Raw genomic sequence first — 22109 nt, 5'->3', positions numbered from 1 at the left:
TACTCTTGTCTGACAGGACTAATTCAGCTGTGTATTCCTGGCATTGCTGCTTCTAAATTTTGCTTTAATAAAGAGTCTTGAACTTCACACCATTTGATTTTTAGTAAAACATTAAAGAAGTAGAGAAGAAGCCCTGTGATGTGTACACAGCTTTTGAAAGGCATAAAAATCCTCTGGAATACCTAGGAGGGGGTCTGCTAAAATCTAAAGTCAAAACAAAAATGAGGACCCTGTATGTAATATTTATAAAAACTAGAAATCATAATTTACTATTTTTGCTAGTTTTATTCATGGCAGTGCCTAGAGGCCAACAAGAAGTGGAATTTTAATAGATTAAGCAATGTTCAGACACAGAATGGAAATAATCCTTCCTTTATGGCTCTTAAATGTAAGTAGATGAGTCTGAAAAACAAGAAGGCAAAGGGTATACTGTTGATAAATACTGTAAAAAAATTAGTACTTTTATATATTACAGCTTCTTCAAAATATTTACTTTGTACAAAAGATCATAGAAGATATTTTAATAATCCAGTGCAATGTAAAACACTGTATAAACAACTTCCTTTTGGTTTATAAATGATTCTTTATAAGTGACAGAGAACTAGGAATGCAAAGGTCCAAACAGCCAAACACCAAACAGTCCTTGTCCCTGTTGTCAAGGCAAGAAGAACCATACCTGTGAGGGTCTGAAGGTTTTCAAAGACCGATGATGATGATGATGGAAATTCTACTGTATTTCCTAGGTAATGTGCAAGAGCAATATCTTGCATGAGAGAGTTTAGCCAATGAACAGAAAATCAACCCTGCCAACAGCCTTTGTCCTGTGAGAAACATAAAGCAACTAGCCTGTGCCTCACCTTTGGCAGGTGCTGCCCCATATTAGCTTGCTCTCAGTTGCCTCCTCTGCCAGGAATTTGTCTGAGGCAAAGGAAATGAGAGTTTTCCCTGTAGCTCCCACAGACAGATTTGTATTGTACAGCTCCATACATCTGTATTCTAACCATCCCCATTCACCAAAATAAATTGCACAAAGAGGTTCAGGAGGCCGTATTTTCCCTTGGCTTTCCAAAATGCACTCCACAGCAAAAATGGTGTTTTGACTGGACATAAAACTCAGAACAAAAGGATACTATTAGTCCTACAAGCCAACTTTTCTCAAATGATAAGTAATTTTGTGAAAGAAATTAACTGCAGGAACAAAAAATACAGATTTGAGGTCTGTTTAGACCATGCACTATAAGCAATTAGTCTTTAAATGGAGATATTGTGTTACATGTGCCTACAGTCTATTTTTTTAAAGCCTGGATTGCTGTAGAGGCCATAATTAGATTTCTTTCAAATACTTTTAGGATTGGCTTAATTCTTAAAATTACATATTATAGTTTTACAAACATTGAAAATTAAAGAGGAAATGGAAGTTATGTAAAATCAATACTGGCAGAACAATTCCTGAACTGCTCTTCCCATGGTATCATATTCGTCATAAGAATTTGATGCATAAATATGGTTGTGAGTAAAATGAGTCCTTTCTAAAAAGAAAAATACCTCATCAGCAGTTATTTTCCTCTTTGTTCTCCTTTCCAATCCATGTACCTTTTAAAACCACCTCATATTTTGTTCTTCAGTACTTGGTCTTTATTTCCTCATTCAGACAGCAAAGTGTCTTCTGATGCTGCTGTCATATCTTTCCCAGACTGACCTGTGGGTTCCATCAAATTAATTTGCTATGGCAGATAGCAGGGAACAGGCAGCAGTGCTTCCTACTGACACTGTTTATCTTCTCCTAGATTTTCAGTGGAGACACAATTTTTTCTTGGCATCCCATTGAGCTGGAGAAATGAATGGCGATGTATTTTGTCTTGAGAAGATTTGCAGCCAAAGAGTTTGGGGAAGGAGCTGTCTTTTGTAGCCAGAGCTACAACAACAATTTAGGGAAGAGGATTTTTCAGTAGAAGCTGCTAATATAAAGTTCATTTCTCTGTTGTAAGGGATGATTCTTTCTGCGCTCAGCTGACTATTAATTTGGCCTTGAAGCATGAGGATACAGAATCTCTCTGGCAAGACTTTTTATAAGGAGAACACTGTTAGGAAATGAGCTGAGTCTACTCATGTAGGCTGCTGAGCTCTGGCTTTTCTGATATGGTTAGGTTCACAAATGATTTGATTCCCTGGAGTTTATTTGAAGTTTTTAATTAAAATCCTCTCCATTGGTACTCTGATTTTATTGAATGTGACAAAATTTTCTTGGGACTTGATTTTTCTTTAAACTACAGTCCCTTTACAGCTATCACATAGTGTAAAATAATTTTTAAATGTGTGTAAATGACATCATTTTGGCAATGTAAAGGAAACCTTTGGGAAAATGAAAATGTCTGTATTCTGTTTTTCTGGAATTTCATCTTTGTGTGCCTGAAGACAAAATGGTGAAATCTGAGAATTTCTACATTTTCTTCCAAGAAATTATTTTCATATAAGGATATCTTGTCAAGACATCTCATAAGTATTATTTTCACAATCTTGTCATTCTTCTCTTTCACTTTGGGGGGCCCTTTCTCTGGGAAGGAGGCTATGGAAAGGGAAAAAAACTAAGATATTTTTTGGTGGCCAAAAAAGACTCCAAGTATGCAAGCTTTCTACCTGAAGCAGAGCAACCAAAAGTGCACAGTCGGTGAGGCCAGGAAGAGAGCAAACAGTGGGGAATATGGAACTACAGCCAGCTTGTTACTGCACAGCTGGGCAGTTGTGGCTTGGATTCTGGTCCATGCTCCCAGTATAATTTATCATTGTATTGAATAAACGATACATACCAGACCTTTATTCATTGTAGAAAAAGTTCCTGTGAATTCATTGAGTCAGTGTATCATTGATTAATTCAGATAGGAAGGGAACCCAGGGGGTCTCTAGCTCAACCTAATGGTCCAAGAAAGCACAACTATGATAGCATACCATAATGCTCCAGGCTTTATCCAGCTGACTCTTTAAAACCTCCAAGAATGGAGAATATGTGACTTATTTTGGCAAACACCTCTACTACTTCCTCTTATGAAACAGGTTTTCTTTGTCTACAGACTGATTTTCTCTTGGTTTCATTTATATCTATTTTTTCTTATCCTTCAGTCATGCACCACTGAGGTGCCTGGCTCCATTCCCCCAGGAACCTCCTTGCAGGCACTGCCAGACTAGTGTCATGTTCCCCTCAAAGCCATCCCTTCTTCAGACTGAACAAGTCCCATTCCCCCAGCTTCTCCTCACTGGCCAAGTGCTCCAGCCTCCAACCATCTTGGTGGCCCTCTGCTGAACTTGATTTACTTCATTCAATGTCTTTCTCATAGTGGGGGTGCCAAATCTCCCCAGGTGTGTGCAGTATTTAAATGTGGTCTAGCAAAAGTAATGGGGCAATTATATAAAAAAAATATACTGACTTTCCTCCTATATTAATAAAGCCTTGGTTTCTGTTGATCTTTTTTTGCTGCCGGAAGACACCCCTGGCTCATGTTCAGCTTGCTGTCTACCAACACCCCCTGGGCCTTTTCAGAACAGCTGCTGCCCAACCACACAGACACATTTTCCCCCAGCCTGAATCAGTGCAAGGAGTTGGTCTACCTCTGATTTAGGACTTGGTATTTGTCCCTGCTGAACTCCATGGGGTTTGTGTTGGCCCATTCCTTCAGCATGCAAAGCTCTTCCTGGGGGGCATCCCTCCCAGCCAGCATTTTAACTGTACCTCAACCTGCTCTCGTGTGTAAATCCATTGAGCAACCATCACTGTGACATTTCTTCCAGGTCACTGTTAATGATGTGAAACAGGACATGTTCCAGAACAGACCCTTGTGGTGTTCCACTTGCTGTTCTTGCTACTGTCCTCATGGTCCACTAACCACTGCCCTCTTGGCCGGCCTGTCCATCCAATCCATCCGGTTGTCCGCTCATCCAGACTGAAACCTGTGAACTTGGATAAAAGAACAGAGTCAGTGTCTGAAACATCGCTGTAGTCTATTAAGGTTTTTTCAGCCTTGTTCATGATTTTGACAGGATTTTGACATGATTTACTCTTTATAAATCCATGCTGACTGTTTCTGGTCACCTTCTTCATGTGTCTAGAAATGTGTTCTGAGAGGACTTGCTGGAGCAAGTACTTTCCCAGTTACCTAAGTGAGTCTGGCCCTCCAGTAGTTTCCCAAATCATCCTGTTGGACTTAACTGAAATTGGGTGCAAATTTGTCTTTTTTTCTGTTGTCAAGGACCTTCTTTGATCTCTGTTACTTTACAAACATCCCAGAGAACAGCCTTGTAAAGACACCAGACAGCCCACTCAGCTCTTTCAGGTTCAAACCATCTGGTTTGCTTGAGCTGAGTTCTTGCAAGTAATCCTTGCCACGATTTTCATCTCCTGCTGGTACTTCTCCTTCTTGCAGAGAAGCCTGGGAGATCTTGCTAGTGAAGAATGAGGAAAAAAAAGGCATTGAGCACCTAAAACAGCTGTGTCTGTTATCATTAAATCACCCCAGCTATTCAGTAACAGAACATTCTCTTGGTTCAGCTCTATGGCTTATTTGTGCCTAACTGTATACAGGAGGATACTGTAGACAGTACATCCTTTAGTGAACTTGTTACTGAGACTCAAGGAGGAAACGAAAAATTTATTTTTGATTCAATTTCATTTAACTGAACCTTCTACAGCTCATGGCCACACATTCTAGTGAAAGAAAGGGGTTAGATGTCCCTTATATAAGAAAAATAAGCACTTTTGCACCTGTGAAGAAGTCTTGAAATGGTCTTTATGTAAGCTCTTCTTATGTTTTTAGATTTTCTCAACATTTAGCCCAAATTTCAAGATGGGGATGAGATTGTGTTTTGGTGGATTTTTTCCCTGCTCTGAACAGTGTGTGGGCTGAGAGTTGAGAATGCATATAGGTTGGGCACAGGGAACAAGTATAGGTCACCTGAAAATAATTAGCACTTCTGAAATAACTGTCTTTGTGTTTGAGATATAGCTCATAAAAAGAGACTTCTTTTCATAATATGGATTTTTAAAAAATGTTGTTCTGCTGTCATGCTTCCCCCACCTCATAAAGAAAAAACCCCAGCAACTCGTAAAGACTCTCACATTCATATAAAGAACACAAATTTTGCAGAGAAAATAGCTAAATATTTTCAATTGCATCTAATATAATTTCTCTGATGCACACACTGATGGAAAATAAAATACAAGTATACACACAGAACACCTACAACAATATGTTCAGGCAATTAAAGAAAATGAAGGGTACTTCCCAAATAAAATATTCAAAAAATATGTCATTTCAGCTCCTAGCTAAAAACTCATCATCATTTGGGACTATATGTTTTTCTGCCTACGCTGCTGAAAAGATGCAAATTCTATAACGTTACTGACCTAATGAGAGGGAAATGTGCACTTGCAACCTGCAACAGCTTAATAAATGTGATTCCTGTGTCCAGTCAGTGACAGCTATTTTTGAATTTGGCTAGCAGTCACAGGAGGAAGAGTTTTTGACAAATTTCAGACAGTAATGCACTTAGGTAATCACATTCCAGGGATGTTTTTTTTTAAAAAAAATCACAAGAATTGTAATTCTAAAACTCTTGTCAGTGTAGAGGAGCAGAAGTGGCACAAGAAAATAATGCTCTTTTCTCTGTTGGGTCAAGTACAGCCTCTGTTCTCTGATAATGGCAAAAGCTTGTTGCTTTAGAAGGCTGTACCTCTGCTCCCCAATAATAACCTTGCTAATTGTATAGTGTTGTATACAGTGGAAAGATTTTTCCTGACCCCGCAGGGAACAAGTGCTGTGAAGCATGAGATTTGATTAGCCTTATTATCTTAGCCTGCCCAGTTACCAATGTTGTAAGCTGCCATGAAATTATCCACCCCTTTTAAAAATAAAGCCATACTATTTGTCTTCATTATCTCCTTCTATGGAGTTGAATTCCACATGCAAACAGACCTCAGTGATGAAAATAGCACAGGAATTACACATGTAGCCTTTTAACTCTGTAGGTACTGTTTGCTCTTATATTTTCATACCACCTTTCTATGTAAATATTCTCCTAAATATTGTGGGTATGATCACCTGCTCCTGAAAGAAAACTGTTTTTATTTTACTGTCAATATTTGTAATTATCTATGTGATCTTTAATGAGTTACTCTGAAGTAACTCATAGCTTGGAAAATGGTGTAATTTCTTAGAAATTTTGCTGGATTTGCTGGATTTTTTTTTTTAATATTCTATGATGTCTTGCGTACAGAAATATAAACAAACTACACACCAAAAATAAATTAAAATAGTGATAATTAAAAATCCCCTAGCTCATTTCTTTGGCACAAAAATCTTAGTAAAAAATATTTTGGATGGTATGTCAATGGATACATAAACAAGTTATCATCATAAGATCTCCAAATAGTGATAAATACAGCAAAGAAATTGACACTTCATTGTCAATTAACTTTTTCAGGTCATGAAGACAGCACATTTTGGTGGTTATCAAAAAAAAGTATTCTAAAGTCAGATCTGTCTCAAGACTGATCATAATAAATGATTATCCAAATTAGACACTGGTTAACAAAAATGTGTGGAACACTGGACTTGCTGAGTATGCCAGCAATCAGCTTAAAAGCTCCTTCTAAAAAAAATACACCATCTCAAAGTCCTTGACTCAACACCAGTTTGCCACAACAAAGATGGAAAGGGGAGCAAACTCCAAGAAGTACCTCTTCTGTGGGTACAACTGTTCATTCTGTCATTAAAATAGCCATCAGAACAGTGATAGAGAATTCGGAATTCAGACCCAGAGTTCCGCAGAGAATAAGACAAAGAAAATTTTGGCACAGTTGACACCAGCCAGCAGATAATCTCTCCACTATTGTGGAAGTGCTGGTGGTAATTACAGGTTTTGTTTTCCATGTGTACACCCAGAACTATAACGGGACTGAAAACTACATCCTCATTTCCACATTCTGTAAACTGGAATGTCTGCTGCTCTAACGCCTCTAACGTCAGGGTTAGGGAGCTAACATGTTAGGTTCCCTAACATTAGGGAGCCCTAGCAAAACCAGAAGACCATGGAGAAAGGCTTCTAGCTTGTTGCTTGTAGCATCAGCAGAGAATTGTCAGTACATTAGCCACCCTGGTCCCTGCAGCTTTACAAAAGGAGGAGAAGACTTCATAGCAAAAGCGCTCCAGTGAGATCTGTATCATCAAAGGCCGAGTTCAAAGCTGTGTGGAGTCATAACTCTAGTTCTAGTGAATGTGAATCAATCAGTGCCAAAGTATCAGGGCTGGGGCTGCCCTACCAGACAGCCCTTACGCTGCCTGAATCCTGTGGCTAGACAGAGACTGCGATAATCCCTGGCATAAAGAAACTCGGTTTTGTCACTCTTCTAACCTATGCCTGGCTGACCATGATCACTGGCCAGAAATTGCTGGGACATAAGTCAGCCCTGGCCAGGTCCTGCCTTCTCTGCCACAAACTGGGAACAGGGTGAGGCTTGGCTAAAGTGCAGTAATTGCTCATTAAATGGATAAAAGAGATTTACGGTCATTTTTGCACTGTGGGAATGGTTCAAAGCTCTCAGATTGAACAGCACCAGCAGGGTCCTAAGGACCATCCTTGTACGGGGGATTTTTGCTATGAGCGGCATGTGAACGTAAGTAGCAAAAAGCCCAAAGGATATGATAATTCCTAATAGAGGGTAAACATCAATTTCTAAGTTCTTCTCTAGAACAATACATCTCTATTTCTTCCTTGACCTTAATGGATCAAATGGATTAAATAGTGGGCAAAAAATGGTGTGTGTGCATTTGGGACATAATTCCCTAGAGGGCTTTAATAGCCAAATAGCAGCTGCAGAGGCCAGAATGGAAGATGCTCAAAAGACTGTAGAGCAGTCAAAGTACTTCATGTTTAGATATTTCTGTTGCAGCCAAAAATGGGCTCTTGTATTGCACAGGTTTGGATTCAAGCTTTGAGCTGAACTGTAATAAGGAACCTCTAAGTTTTGCAGTGAAGCAATTTTCTTCCATTGGCCACGAAGGTACAGTCAGGATATCATGAAAGACGTCAGCATAAATTGCTACAACCCTTTCTCCTTAATAGAATAATGTTCATTTTTCACAAATGCAGAAACTGCAAGAGAAGAAGTCAACAAGATGTTGAGTTGTGAAATACAAGATGAGATAGCATTTATGCATTTTGTGGCTCTGTTTCAATTAGAGTATCACCAAAAAATAAATTACAGGCAAAGGAGAGAAAACAATCTAAAGTCATTTTTTGGGAAGTGAGGATTTTTTATGCCTGTCAGTTTTTCCATCATAGCTGTAGGGGTTCAAACACTGAAAGGGTGATATAGGTCATTATGTTGCTTAGAATCCCTCATGCCATTTTAAGTTTCTTTCCAGTTTAACAAGGAAAAGATAACTGCTTGTGAAGTAATTTGCCAAAAATATGTTCAATTTGGACTTTTTTACTGAGAAATTGCAGGAGGGCTGTAAGCTTTTTGGACCTGGGGATGTATAATTCCACATGCCTATGAAGCTCTCAGCACAGGGTAGCTACTGTAATTTGAAGAGTAAGTAAAAATAATTCCTAAAGGAATTTTACATGCTGTTTTCCTAAGATGAGGTGCACAGGATCTCATTTACTTGATGCAACTTTATTGGACAATCTGAGAGGTTTTTCACCTGCTGGCTGCTGTTCCACAGTTTCTGTAATTATGCCAATCATAAATATCAGCTGGTTTTGTTTTATTTTTTTTTAAATATATTGTTGGTGGGTTTTTATATTGTTGGATAGAAATCAGTTTAGTCGTTATCTGGTAGGAAAGCAGAATCTGAACCCATTAACAGGAAAATGGGTAACCAGTGGATTTTCAGTTAGAACTCTTCCCCCTCATAGCTCCAGCTTCCCCTTTTCCCCAATGGCTCCCAAAGAAAAAACCAGAGTGAATTGCAGACAGCTTGTTATGAAGGTTTACCTTATGTCACACTGGGCTATCAGGTATTCTTAAAACAGCAGAATTATGCAGATTGCAGTTAAAGCGTATGCTTGGATTCAAAAATTTCCAGGAAAGTCGATATGAGGAGGAATAAGTGAATGAAAACAAGCTGAGGAATGACAGATTGTTTTGGATATGAGCATTTCGTTTCTGGAGCAAATTTTACCCTTAGGTGAAAACCAAAAAAAAAAATCCAGCTTTAGTTAGCGAGAAGTCTGCATGCAGGACTGACCGTGTGCAACCCAAATTTCCCTAATTCCCGAGTATCCAAAGGTGAGAGCCTCCCCTGAAAGAAAAAGCAAGAGCTGCTCTGTAATCATCGTTCAAGACAAACGAAATGTTTAAACAGTGACCAGAAGCGCGGGGAAATCGCTTTCCCAGTGTTATTTCCATTTAAGTGGTCTTGCAGGTTATTCGCATCAGGGGAAACTCCCCACTTTCCCTTTCCCCTCTGAAATGTGTGACTTCTCTGCTAGCATTTCTCACACTGGGCGACTGAGCAGGCAGCGCCACGTGTCCCCTCCGGATTCGGACCGGGGACAGCACAAACCGGCCCGGGCAGAGCCTGAAGCCCGTCCGGGAGTACCGGCGGGGACACGGCGAGAGGACACGGGCACGCTCGCACACGGGCCAGCGCTCCCTCCTCACTGGCCAGCGCTCAACACCCACGGCGGCCCTCACACACGCGTGCTTTGACACGAACACGCGTGTCCCCACACGGCCCTGCGCCACCCCCACGGCCGCCTCACAGACGCGCTCTCTCTTCCTCCCTCCCTCACACACACACACGCACGCACGCACCCTGTGACACGCGGGCACACGCGCTCGCACGCGCGGGGACACGCGCAGTCACGCGCACTCCCACACACTCGCGCTCTCACCCTCGCCGACCCCTCTCGCCCCCTCACACACTCTCACACACACTCACACACTCGCTCACACTCTCTCACTCTCTCACTCTCACTCATGCCGGGCGTGGGAGGGGGCGAGGCAAAGGCGCGCGCGCTCGCTCCGGGCGGGAGCGGGAGAGGCGCTCGCGCGCCACTGCCGCGGAAGCCGCGCGCGCGCGCGCTCTCCGGGGGTGGGCGGGGCAGAGGAGCGGCGGCGGGAGCGCGTGCCACAGCCACGCCGGCGGCGCGCGCCGAGGCGGGCGCAGAGCGGCGGCGGCACCTCCGGCTCGCGCCGTCCCTCCGGCAGCCCCGCGCGCCCGGGATCGTCCATGGGGCCGAGCGGCGCCCGCTGAGGGAGGAGGGGACGGGGAGCGGCGGGAGTCGGTGCCGGCCGGTGAGTTCCCGTACCGGCGGGGAGGTCGCGTGCGCGGGGAGGGCGGAGGAGGGAGGGTTCACCCGCCCGGCTGCTCGCTTCTCCCGTCCCTCCCAGCCGGCGGGGAAATGGTGGTGGGAGGCGGGGTCCCGCAGTCATCCCGGCCGATCCCCCTCGACCCGGCGGCGGGAACGGAGGCGCCCCGTGTGCGTGTGGCGTGAGGCGGGAAGAGCCGTCCGCAGGTAGCGGGGCCGGGCGGGCCTGCAGGGGAGCGAACATGGCAGCGCCGGAGTCCGGGAAGAGGGATTTTTGCCCCTAGAGCGGGGATTAACCCTCCTTCTCCCGCCTCCGGATGCGTCCCCGGGAGACTCGCGCTTCATCTGCCGCTCCGGATTATCCACCCGCCCACCCCCCTTCCCCCACCCCCTTCCCCGGTATTTTCTCTCCTCCTGGAGATTATCAGGTTTCCCGCCCCTCCCTCTTCGGGATCCTCCACCTCCCCCCTCCGAGGGGATTATCTCCCCCCTTCTCTGCCGGATTATCCCCCCAGTTCGCTGTCCCTGTCCCTCCCTCCGCGTTTATGCTCCTCCGCAGCCTCGCTTCTCGGGGATTATCCTCTCTCCCTTTGGGGTGATTTTTCCTCTCCTGATCTCTGCCCCGGCCTTTCCCTGCCTATTTTCTACCCGAGGAAGTCAACCCTCCCCTTCCGTCTGCCTCTGACTGGGGAAAGGGGCAAAAATGTGGTTGTGATCAGGTGGGCAGGAGTTTCCAGCAGTGCTGTCATCTCCTCGGTCGTTGTACGAGTACTACAGGCAAGTGGATGTAGGCGTAGGAGAGAAGACACCAGGGATGGATTTGCGGAGCTTGGACCAGAGTTCAGCCTGTGGTGTTGTGCTCCGTATGCAGGAAAATATCTGCACCCTTCCCGCGATGTTCTATCTGATGGAGATGAAGGAGAGCCGACCTGGATCAGTGCTTTTAAAAAAAACATGCGTGGCTGGGTGGTGGAGACCGCATGTTAAAAAAGCCAGTAGCCTCTGAGTTTCTTTGAGGAAGGTGCAATGTACAGTAGTATTATTGTAGGTGGGAAGGTGCTTGGATGACATTGCTGTTGTCCGGGGGTCAAAGCTGGCTTGGATAGCTTCTGTCTTGGCTTGAAAGGCAGCTGGCTTAGGCTGTTGCTCGGTGTTTGAGAGGAGGCGGCTGGTATCTTTTGGTGAAGCTCTGATGCTTATGTGGTTCATTACTGTCAACTTGCTGGCTGGGGGAAGATGTGTGTGCTCCTAAAACAGAGGGGGAAGGTTTATCCCATGTATTTGGTTCCTGTGTAGGTTTGACCACTCTTCTGACACCTGGTCTCCCTGCACATGGGTTTGCTGTAGGAGAGTTGCAGATCTTCTGGCCATCTTGAGGCAGAAGGCCTAGGATTATATCCATTAAACTTCTCCCACTTGGCTTTGAGAGGAGGAGAGGCTGCAAGAAATTGTACAGGGACTGGGCAGCTAAAAATAGATGTCGGACTAGAGGAGGCTTTGAAATCTTAGCATGCTTCTTCTGAACAGATAGTGTCTGTTAAACAGGTTGGGTTGACACTAGCATCATAATGTTTCCTTTTATTTCTGCTGAGGTGGTTGGCATTTAACACTTTGACATGTGGCCAGACCATACAACATCTGCCAAAAAATCCTTCTTGAAAAGGACATAGAGAAAATTCTTATTTAAATAAAGTGCTGACAATTGGAGTCTAGTTTGATCTCATTTAAATGGGATTTTTAATCTTTAGTTTCCTCTTCCCTCCCTTGAAATGCTTGGGATTGATGATCTTGTGTCCTTAATTTGTTCTCAAAGTATTGCACTAGATGAATTACCTGAGATCTGTGTTGCTGTGAAAAATCTGCAGTACTGAGGTATGGTATCACAACACTGGTAGCATTGCTAGGTTTTTATTTTGTTGCTTAGGTTTTGGAGTTTTTTATTTACTTGTTTGTTTTTTAATGGAATCTTTGACATCTAACCAAAAGGTTGTCTATCCAGCTTCCTTGAATTCAGGATGCTTGCTTTTGTTTTAGAACTTATGGATCACTGCTCTTTCAGCTTGTCTTGTTGAGAACTAATTAATATGGAAATTATTGACAAATATACTGTACTAGCTCTGTGGCATGGTATCTGTTCTGCTGCTCTATTCTTGCATACTCCAAGTCTCTAAAATGACTGAAAAGCTGTTACAACATATGTGCAATTGGACCTTTTTTGTACTACCTCTTTCTTGTGCCTTTTTTCCCCCTTTAAAAAATAGTGGAAGCTATTATGATGGTTTCCTTTTTCTTTATCTTAATAAAAGAAAAATAATAAAGGAAGTAATGAAAACGTGCCTGAATAATATGAAAGAGTCCTAACAAAGGTTACTAGGATGAATATCTCCAAGAACTCTGACTTTTAGGACAATTCTTATTTAGAGCATAAAATTTTAATGTAATGTTTATTTTCCTTTTTTTTGAATTTGAATTTGTTTCTACCTCAGGGAGGTAGAAAGGAACAGAAATCCTGACAGTATGACTTACTAATTTGGGCATTTTTTGTTGATATTTGACAACAGTAAAAGCAGGGAAACAAGTAATCAATCAAATAATTTGGCTTTATTTTAAGATGCTAAGGATTTGATCAGAGCATTATCCTCAAACACTAGGTATCGGTCAGCATTGAGCTCCAGCTTGCTGTTAGGTCCATGTGTTCGGTATTTCTATGTGCAGAAACAGGTCAGTGATCTGGAGAAAACTTTATAGTACCAAAATGACAAGCAAAAGACTCTTTAGTATGAGTCTCTTTGTGCAGTGGCTCAGTCCCTGAATTCTTGTGTTATTCTAAATATATTTGTTTGTAGAAATTTTTGTTTGAATGCCATTTTCTAAAGGTTCAGTGTTCTGCTTTAAACCCATACTTGATGCCAGGTGATTCAAAGTTCTCACTGGATGTGGCTGTCCCAGGCTTGTGAGTGCCCTTTGATCCTCTGTGCAGGACACTGATCAGTGAATCTTTTCTCATGCTGAAGAAGTGGGAGGAATTCTTTTTTCTTTAGAGACAGGTATGCACTTGGGATTGTGACAGTCTCCCTGCAGATGTGTAAGGAATAATACTCTCAAGACCTGAAAGAATGAGAAGCTCACATATGTTAAAATAAAATTCTCCGTAATGTTCTGTGCTTAAACTAAGAATGGATAAAACCTGGAAGGGTTGGCATTGCACATGTGGTAAAAACCTGAATTTTTAGAAGCATCCTGCAACTGGAGGGGGACAGACACTATTGGAGTTACTGGTGTGGAAATACCTACAGGTGTGGAAATAGTGGTGTGGAATGTAGAATATGATGGTGGGGTTAAGGGCAAGTCTGTGAGAGAGAAAAGGGGTTTTACTGTCCCCCACAAGAGAAGAAGCTCATGCAGGGTGCTGGAGAAGAGTGAGTTTAGTTCAATATGACATGTGAGAGACAGGCTGAAATACAGATGTGCTGGTCACAAGTACTGTTAGAGGGCTCTTATGATTCCATGGTCATTATAAGCATCTGCAGTTGGATCTCAGGTTATACAACAGCAAAACTGTCGTACAACAAAGCATGGTGATGGTAATGGGCTAGCCTGTGGCTTAAAATTGTATTTTTTCAGAATAAAGCAAACCTGAATTCTGTAGTTATGGCTGATGTCACTCTTACAAGAGTAATAGAGACCAAAAAAAAAGAAAGAGAGGTTAGGATAGGGATTCTTCCATATGTAAACATTTACATTCCTATTTTGGGTTAATTAGAGTCTTTGAAGTTACAGTAATTTTGCAACCTTTGTAAAATAATAACAATAAGAATTGAAAAATGGGATGCTGTATACTCTTATCATCATGTTCTAATTATTTTCAAGGTCTGTGGGTTAATAGAAAAGGGTGTTTCATACTAACAGTGTTTCATATTAACAACCATTGCATGGGTTTTACGCATCAGTTTTTAAAGAACCCATTCTAGTGTCCAGGTCTCATGAAACCATGGTGGAAATTAGAAAGATACTGAAATCAGATGACATTTCAGATTTATTAGCAGCAAATGTTTTTTAAGAGTATTGACTGGTTTTACATTCTGACAAGGAACTGTTGGAGAGTAGGGACTCAGTGAAATCTATGCTTATTGCAGAAGATGACAGAGGTTTCTGTAAACTTGTTTTTGGGGGAGAGGGACACAAAACTTGGTGACACATGACACACACAAGTTCTTTGTATCTTTCACAAAAACATTGCTCTTCTTGCAGCTTCTGCTTACCCAATCCCAAAGGATCAAATTACTGTTTCAGTTAAATTCACCTTTCCAGTAGGTGGAGACACAACTGTTGATTTCAAATAAGCTTAAGCATTTACATTTTGGTTGAAAACATTTTATCAAGGTATTGTTAAAATAATTAAAATTAGGATGTAAGAAAAAGTTTAAATTTTTATTTTAAAGTGGTTTACTTAAGCTTCTTACTGAAAGAGCTCTGGCATTCAAATATTGCTTCTGTAGTAAGAGTGGCTACTCAAATAGTTTGCCACTATTTCTAGTTCTAGTTTCTAATTATTCTATAATTTTCTAATTATCTCCACCCACTGGTCAAATATGCATTAATGAAAAGTTTAAGTGATACCTTTTGCAATATCCAAACACAGGATGGAGGAAAGTAGATTGAGGGTAAATAGACTGAGGTTAAAAAGATTGGGTAAAGTCTTTTCTTAAGGCTAGTGACACAGGGTAGAGGAGTCCTCAAGTAAATCAGGAAAATAAAAGAAAGATGTATCAGCCATTATTCCATTCCATAAATTTAAAATTCCATGTTCAATCATTAATTGTTCAGAGATCTGACTGCAGGGATCATGTTAGAGGTTTGTATGTAAAACATATCAACAACTTTTTATGTGATGTTGATTTATTTTTTAACAAGTCAGTGGGCCAATTGGTAAGTCAGCCTTTACATATCTTATTAAAATTCCATCCCATGCCTTTCCTGATCCTCTGTTGAAGTTTACTCTTTTGGGCAAGATGAAACTGCTTAGGCAGCAGAAGTTCTCAAACTGGGAAGACAGTCTGTGTTCTAGCAAATGAAGTGAGAGAAAAGTTTATTTCTCCTTTGCAAGCTATTCTGGTTTACTGTATTGTGAGCTGTTGTGCTGTAGCAAAGCTCAGAGTTGCTGCACAGAAATTGCTTGAACATTATTAATTTTGCTGTAGTCATACTGCTGCTTACAGCTTCTCACGCATTCTTCAGATCATTAGATGGAGCTGTAATTAACAACTGAAAGTTCAGTTTACTCATTCTTTGGTAAAGAACATGCAGGCAGGGAGAAATTGGTAAGTGAAACTTAATGTTCATGGAGTGTGTGACACTAGGGCATTCAGTCATCTGAATTCAAATCAGTCTGACAGTCCCTCTTCTCAGATCTACTGTCACGGCTCTGCTGCTTGCACTAAATTTGGTATGGAGCAGGAAAATGGGATGAGCAGTGCTTGATTTAGTCACTTCTGACCAGTGAAGCTCCTTTATACAGATTTAATCTTTGTAGTATTTTAACAACTTCCAGGAGCTTGTTGCTTGATGTAGTTGGCATTTGCCTTACATGATCTTCCCTGAGGACAAACTCTGGGTGTACATTGCTATGTGTGGTATTTAAATCAGTGTTCAACTGAGGCTTATTTATCGAGTGAAACACTGGTTTCAGCTCTGTGAATTTTACTTCATTCTTTCATAGCTTTATGTGGAGTGGCCCACTTGCTGCATGGATAAAATTCAACCTTGGCGTAAGTCTTGTTGTGTGAGAGGAGTTGTCCATCATTAGCTCTGCGATAATCTCACAGGTGTCTTGTCACAAGAGGAGTCAAATGGACACACTACCTTTGAGTCACTGTGCTTTGGGAGGCAAGATAAACAGGTAACTTGTGTTGCTGGGTTTTAATCAGCTCTTCTGTAACATTACCTGGTCACACAGCAGTAATGACTGTGCTTGAATTGCTCTGACTGATGGTTGAGAACCCTCGTGTCTGCTTCATGTTCCCGTCGCTGGAGGGGAAAAACGTTTGGGCAGTTTTGAGGACAGGCCATAAATACACAAAGAGAAAGGGGTATGAGAGCACCGAAGAGTTGAATTGTCTCTTGAGTTTGATACATAATTTGATAGGAAAAAAAAATCCATCCGTCCTTGTGTCTGCCACACACACACCACTGGTTCCCAACGGGTAAGTGTTAGGGATGCAGATATTGTTAGAAATCGTGGTATTGGAATGGGAGATTACCTGGATGTGTACGCTGGTGAGTAGGTAAGAGGCTTTGGCTGTTGTTAAAAAGGGGCAGGAAAGGGTTTTGTATTCAATGATTTCCAAGTTCCGAGCGCGGAGCCCGAACGCGCCGGGTCGGCTCGGAAAGGTGGCTCAAGCGCGCTCTCCAGTGGCCACACCGGGACAGCGGCGCCGGGATGGACTCGGGGCCGTCGGGGCCACCGCAGCCGGTGAGTGACAGAAGCCAGCTCCTGTCGTGCGGCTGCCTGAGTACACTGATAAATAAGCTTGCTTAGCTGAGTACACTGCTTACATAAATAAGCTGGTGCTTCTTAACAAATAAGTGGCTAAATTCGTAAAAAAAAAAATAAAAAAAATCCGCCATTGCCAAAAATTGATCAGTTAGAAATCTTGCTCTTGTAATTGGATCAAAAAATGACTCCCATCCAGCAGTCTATTAGTTGGGGAGATTGGTGCAGTCTCTACTGGGACTGTTTGTACTGTCGCCTGGAAGCAGGCAGGTTTACTGCTGAATGGAATTTATTAGCTATGAATTGAAGCGTGCACATTTAACTGTGTCAAATCTTGGCAAATAGCTCTGCAAACAGCACAGACTAGCTAAACAGCAGCAGAAAGAAATGTGTAGTTCTTACCAAGTTTAGCACACAGTTCTCAGTCTTACATCAGATTCCATGCTGTTCAGGAAAGCAGCGGAGGCCTTCAGAAGGAGGAACTTCATTGGTACTAATGAATAGGAACTGGAAAAGAGAAGGGTAGACTGTTCAGCAGGTGGACTTCATCATGAAGTGGAAGGTTTCAAGGTGTATTGTTGTAATTTGAAATTTCTGAGATAACTGCTTCATAGATGATTTCAAGTTTCTGGTATTGTTTTACTTTGTCTCTTTTTAATTTAATGGACTTCTGGCTCCTGGTAGAGTTCTCTTTTGTTGACAAGACCTAAGTTACACCTTGCTTGACCACACACCTTGTTTGTCCAGAAACCACAACTTTTTTCTCTAAAAACACAAAACTTCTGTTTTGAGAGTTTTGCATGACAGTGAGACTGTCAGAAGGGTACTGTTAGGTCTTGCTATTCTATCTGGATTCTAACTCTAACTGGAGCTGTTAAACTAAGACACTTTAAGTTTGAGCTCGTAAGAATGTAGTGTTTGGTTGGGTTTTTTTAAATAATTTTTTTGTAAGGTACTAGCAAAGAAAACACATAAAGGAACATTCAGTGAAACCATTGAGAATCTTTTCTTTAGAATTATAAAAATTAGTCTAATTACAAATTTGGCAAATAATAGCTTGTGTAGTAAGTTTCAGAGCTGTCTGCTACTTAGCTGAGAATGTATGAGTCCTATACAGAAAAGTGCAATAGAGTTGGTATGATACAGTTGTACCAGTTACACTTAACAGTTTACCACTTCTGATGAAGGCCATTACACAGAATGTGTGCTTTTGTGCAGAAAGTTCTTTTTCAATTATGGATGTCACTATAAAGCTTTTACACATTTCAAATAATAATAATAAAAAAATAAAATCCCTTGAGCTTCCCTACCCCAGGCATAAATGATTTTACTTTACAAATATAATTACTGTACTTCCAGGAGGTAATCTCTCTGGACAGCCATAGACTAGTTTAAATTAGATTACTCTGTTTTTTCCTCTAGGGTGAGTTAATACATTGAGTTTTATTTTTCTGTAATTACTTCAAAATTTAGATCACTTTTAATGCTTACTATTCTTCTTTACAACTAGGCTGGGAAAGCTAAGAAAACTTGCATTTGAAGGGTTAACATTAGCTTTTTTTCACCCATAACTTTATTTCATTCAGATAGGTATGTGTTCTGCTCCTCAGCTTCATACAGCTCATGTTGTATTCACTTAGTCTCAGTTGTAGAGTTTCTTAATTTGGCAATACTGGAAATATTTACTTAATAAGCAGAGAGTAAGCACACTAAGTCTTTCAACTGTGACATTTAACCAAGTCTAGGTAGAGCAATGTTTTTGTTAAATCTGTATTTTCAGAGTTCTGGGTTTGAAATCTTTCCAGTAGTTTGGCAGTAAGCTTCATGAATAAAGCAAGTTGCTGCTTTTACCTCTGTTATAAAATCTTTGGACAGAAAGCCAGTCAGTGTGAAATAAACAGAGGAGCAGAGTTAGTCAGGGGAGATAGTCAGGAAAACGTTTTTCCTGTTTTCTTCATGAACTTCAGCAGGAGGGCAAATGTCTGGATAGATGATTATAAACCACAATTGGATGCAAATTCATTTATATAAATGACCTATTTGCATGTGGATTTTACTTACTTTAAGAAGCAGCAATGCATTTAAGTAGTAGATGAAAGAGGACTAGAGATTAATTTGTAAATTTATCTTATAATAATACGGTGCTGTTTTGAAATAGAAGGAAATCTTTGGTGTTTTGAGGTCTCAGAATATGATTTCCTGTTGGTGTTGGTGAATTCACCTGTTGGTGAATACAGGACTAGCCAGGATATCTGTAGAGGTAGTCATTTTAGTTCTGTAGTTGACATCTGGTATCAAAGTGCAGAAGTATTATGTCGTAATGCAAAAGTAAATACAATGTTAAAGGGTTAAAGTTGTTACTTGTGTTGTCAGTGAAATCCTACAGCCTAGCTACATAACACATAAACCTTTGCAAACCTGAAATCTGGGTCCTATCCAATACAGTAGGTTTTCAAATAATAAGAACTGTCAGACTGAAGGTCCATCCAGCTCTTTTTTCTAACATATAACAATACAGTGCAGTGTATGAAAGCATGCAGAATCTATCAGGAGTTCCTATTAATGCTATCTCTGAGCAGATTTTCAAGAAGATGAAGACATGGATGTCTCTTGATGAGAAGAAGCTGGGGCCAGAAAAATTAGTGTCTGGATAGCCTTAAATTCAGCTTCCAGATAGGGATAAAGAAGCATAACATGGTCCCCAAGTGCCTAGACATCATTATCCAAAAACTGGTGAAGAATTCATTGTGCTAATGCACAACAGCAGCAGATTCCAAAATTTAATGCCTTGTTCACGACTAAAATAACATCTTATGTAATTGCCCTGGGCCTGCAACTTAGCAGCTTCCAAAAAGATCTGATAGCTTTGCAGAGGGGATTGAAAACCAAGAGAGCAGAATGACTGATAATGCTAAAGGCGTAAGACTTGAAGGTCTTACTTGAAGGGAAGTCCATCCCTGAGTATAGAACAGATTACACACTTGCCACTCTTTTTCTCTGTTCTGCAAGTCATCAGGGAGCCAGTATTTAAGTGCAAGAGATGACCTGAAATAATACCAGGAACACATTAGCCTGTGGGTGTGGCTACCTGTAAGAAAATGATTCCTACTGTCTAATTGCACGGAAGACTGCATCAGGAACTTTCTCTTGTTCAATGTGATCTTGCTCTGTGTTAGGATATTACCCAGTTGAACTGGACTGGGTTGTTACCAGTACTGGATTGGAAGTTACAGTCTGTCTTTTACATGCCCTTTAAAAATATGTATATTTTGTTTTGTTTGTATGCGTGCATGTGACTGCATATATATATGGAAACATACAGAAAAAGAAGGAATTTTTAATAAAATGTAGTATTTTATATATGTGTGTGTTAAGATGTGTGTGGGTGTATTTATATGCATACATATGTATCTTAAAAAAAAGAACTCTTGTCTGTAAACAGAAAGCCCAGCATCCATAAACTGTCTAGGAAAGCATAAAAACAAAGTAAGCATACATGATGTTTTCCCTAAGTAATCTCCCAGAATCTCACTAATATTTAACCTGAAGATTTTTTTTTAAATTAAATTAGTTTGTGGATTGTTTATGTAATTTGTGTAGGGTGTTTTTACCACTCAAGACACTCCCAGTTCCATTTCAGAACTGGTCTCAACTTCTTAATGGACTAGTATTTGTACATAAATTGCTAGTGTGCACTGGAGATCTGTTTGGTTAAACATGAGAAACTCTTATCCTTGGATTGGATTACTGTTTAGTTTCTTTAAATAATTGACAATGGATTTTCACTGAAGTGCTTGATAACTGAGATGTGATATGTGCAGCATTGTAGCCTTCTGTGAAGATTGAACCGGTACTAGTTCTTGTTTTGGTAACAGAGCTGGTGGCAAGTTTTCAGCAAACTAATGATTTCCCCATATTTTAGTTTAGGAAACATGTCTGACTGACCAGGATACCCACAGGTTGTTCTTTGGTGGGCTGTTGCTCCATTCTGCCTAATGATGTGTCTAGGTGAAACAGCAGAAATAGATGTTTAGCCTCCAAACACTGGAGTTTGTATGCCTGTTTATATATTTAATCTCTCTCCAGAAATCTGACTGCTGCCATGTGGCATGTTCTTTTTGATCCAGGCTTCCACACTTGTATAAGGTGGACCTAGCCTTGGCCATTATCTTAGTGTGGCTTTAAAGGTTCTTCTGCCTTCAGTGTGGGGTTTTAATAAACACAGAAAGATAAAGTGTGTTGGGATTAAAGGAAGAACATTCTAATAGTTTGAATTTTGGGTTGTTTGGTCACTGAGTCCTTTGAACTTAGTCTGTGCTCATGAAAGGTGGTTGCCTGAAGCTAAAGGGAAAACTTCTTGATTAGCAGTAGAAATACACTTTCAAGTTAGTCTGACAGTATGGTACCCTGTGCCTGGAAGCATGTTCAACTTATCTGTGGAAATGCATAGATAATACGGAAACATTCCTGCCTCAATTGCTGTGATTAAAAAACATCCTTCCTAAAGTCCTCCTTTACGTTGTCCTGTATCTATATGCAGAACTGGGAACAAGCTGAAGCAGCTGGCTCATCTTTCCCTTACTGCAGTCATTCTACAGGTAGCCAGCAGTTTTTTAGATTCGGTATCACTTGGAAAACACTTCCAGTTTACAGCAATAAGCAATGGCTTTAAAGCTTCTAGGTTCAGTCTTGTGATGCAGGGAAGAAGAATGGAGTCAGGCGTTCTAGATCATCCGGTGTTACCAGTGAACTGGAGATGTGTTTTCAAGTGAAATTAGCTTGATACAAGATCTTAGAACCCAAGCAGTGATTTCCATACAGAATAAAGGCTTAGTGTTATATAGTTTCTACTACATGCTGGAAATGTGGTGTCAAGGATTCAGAAAGATGTAAAGAGCTCTTTCCTCTTTACTCCCCAGTCCATTGTCTTCTCACTCATTGGTAAAAGTCACAGTTTGATCCTTTTGTCGGGGTAAGAGGCAATAACAAGGCAATGTCCCAGTATGGTTCTCTAAAGGTTTTAAAAACTTCAAAAAATTTACTTTTTCAAAGTGATTTTCTTATTATCTTTTAATAAGAAGTGTAGTCATTGACAGACCCCTACTTTGGCCTGAGTGGAATGTGGAAGCTCTCAGGCTTGACAGAAGTTGGGAAGTATATAAAAATAAGAGCCGTTCCATTACCAAGAACTTGATTTAGGCTTTTATAGGGGCTCTTTCTTCTTTGGAGTAGATATTTTGATAGTGGTAGGTAAAGCAAATAATTATGTGAGGGGTTTTTTATTTAGTTAGTTAAGTAATAATGCAAC

At 40.9% G+C, this 22109-nt stretch overlaps 1 protein-coding gene and 1 long non-coding RNA gene across 8 annotated transcripts in view; one reads left to right on the top strand and one right to left on the bottom strand.

The window, feature by feature from the left end:
• Positions 1–272: 272 nt before the first annotated feature.
• On the bottom strand, positions 273–9813 carry LOC147655860 (uncharacterized). 2 transcript variants are annotated; one of them, XR_015277267.1, is made up of 2 exons: positions 8990–9813; positions 273–4434 (listed from the first exon to the last, which is right to left on the bottom strand). It is a non-coding gene; the product is annotated as an uncharacterized LOC147655860 (long non-coding RNA). The 2 variants fall into 2 exon arrangements; XR_015277271.1 differs by having other exon boundaries at positions 273–3949; positions 8990–9803.
• A 291-nt stretch (positions 9814–10104) lies between these two features.
• The window catches only part of PALS2 (protein associated with LIN7 2, MAGUK p55 family member), a 53090-nt gene continuing 41085 nt past the window's right edge, over positions 10105–22109 (top strand). For 2 of the 6 annotated variants that reach the window (XM_086853914.1, XM_086853906.1), the window contains exon 1: positions 10287–10515. The gene's annotated coding sequence lies outside the window, so the exon portion shown is untranslated. Of the gene's footprint in view, positions 10516–22109 lie in introns of all 6 variants that reach the window. The other 4 variants (XM_086853921.1, XM_086853925.1, XM_086853935.1 and 1 more) reach the window with 4 other exon arrangements.

The sequence above is a fragment of the Cyanistes caeruleus genome, chromosome 1 (genome assembly GCF_971803275.1).
Source record: "Cyanistes caeruleus chromosome 1, bCyaCae1.hap1.1, whole genome shotgun sequence".
NCBI classification, from domain to species: domain Eukaryota; kingdom Metazoa; phylum Chordata; class Aves; order Passeriformes; family Paridae; genus Cyanistes; species Cyanistes caeruleus.
This window is presented reverse-complemented; position numbering and strand designations above follow the sequence as displayed.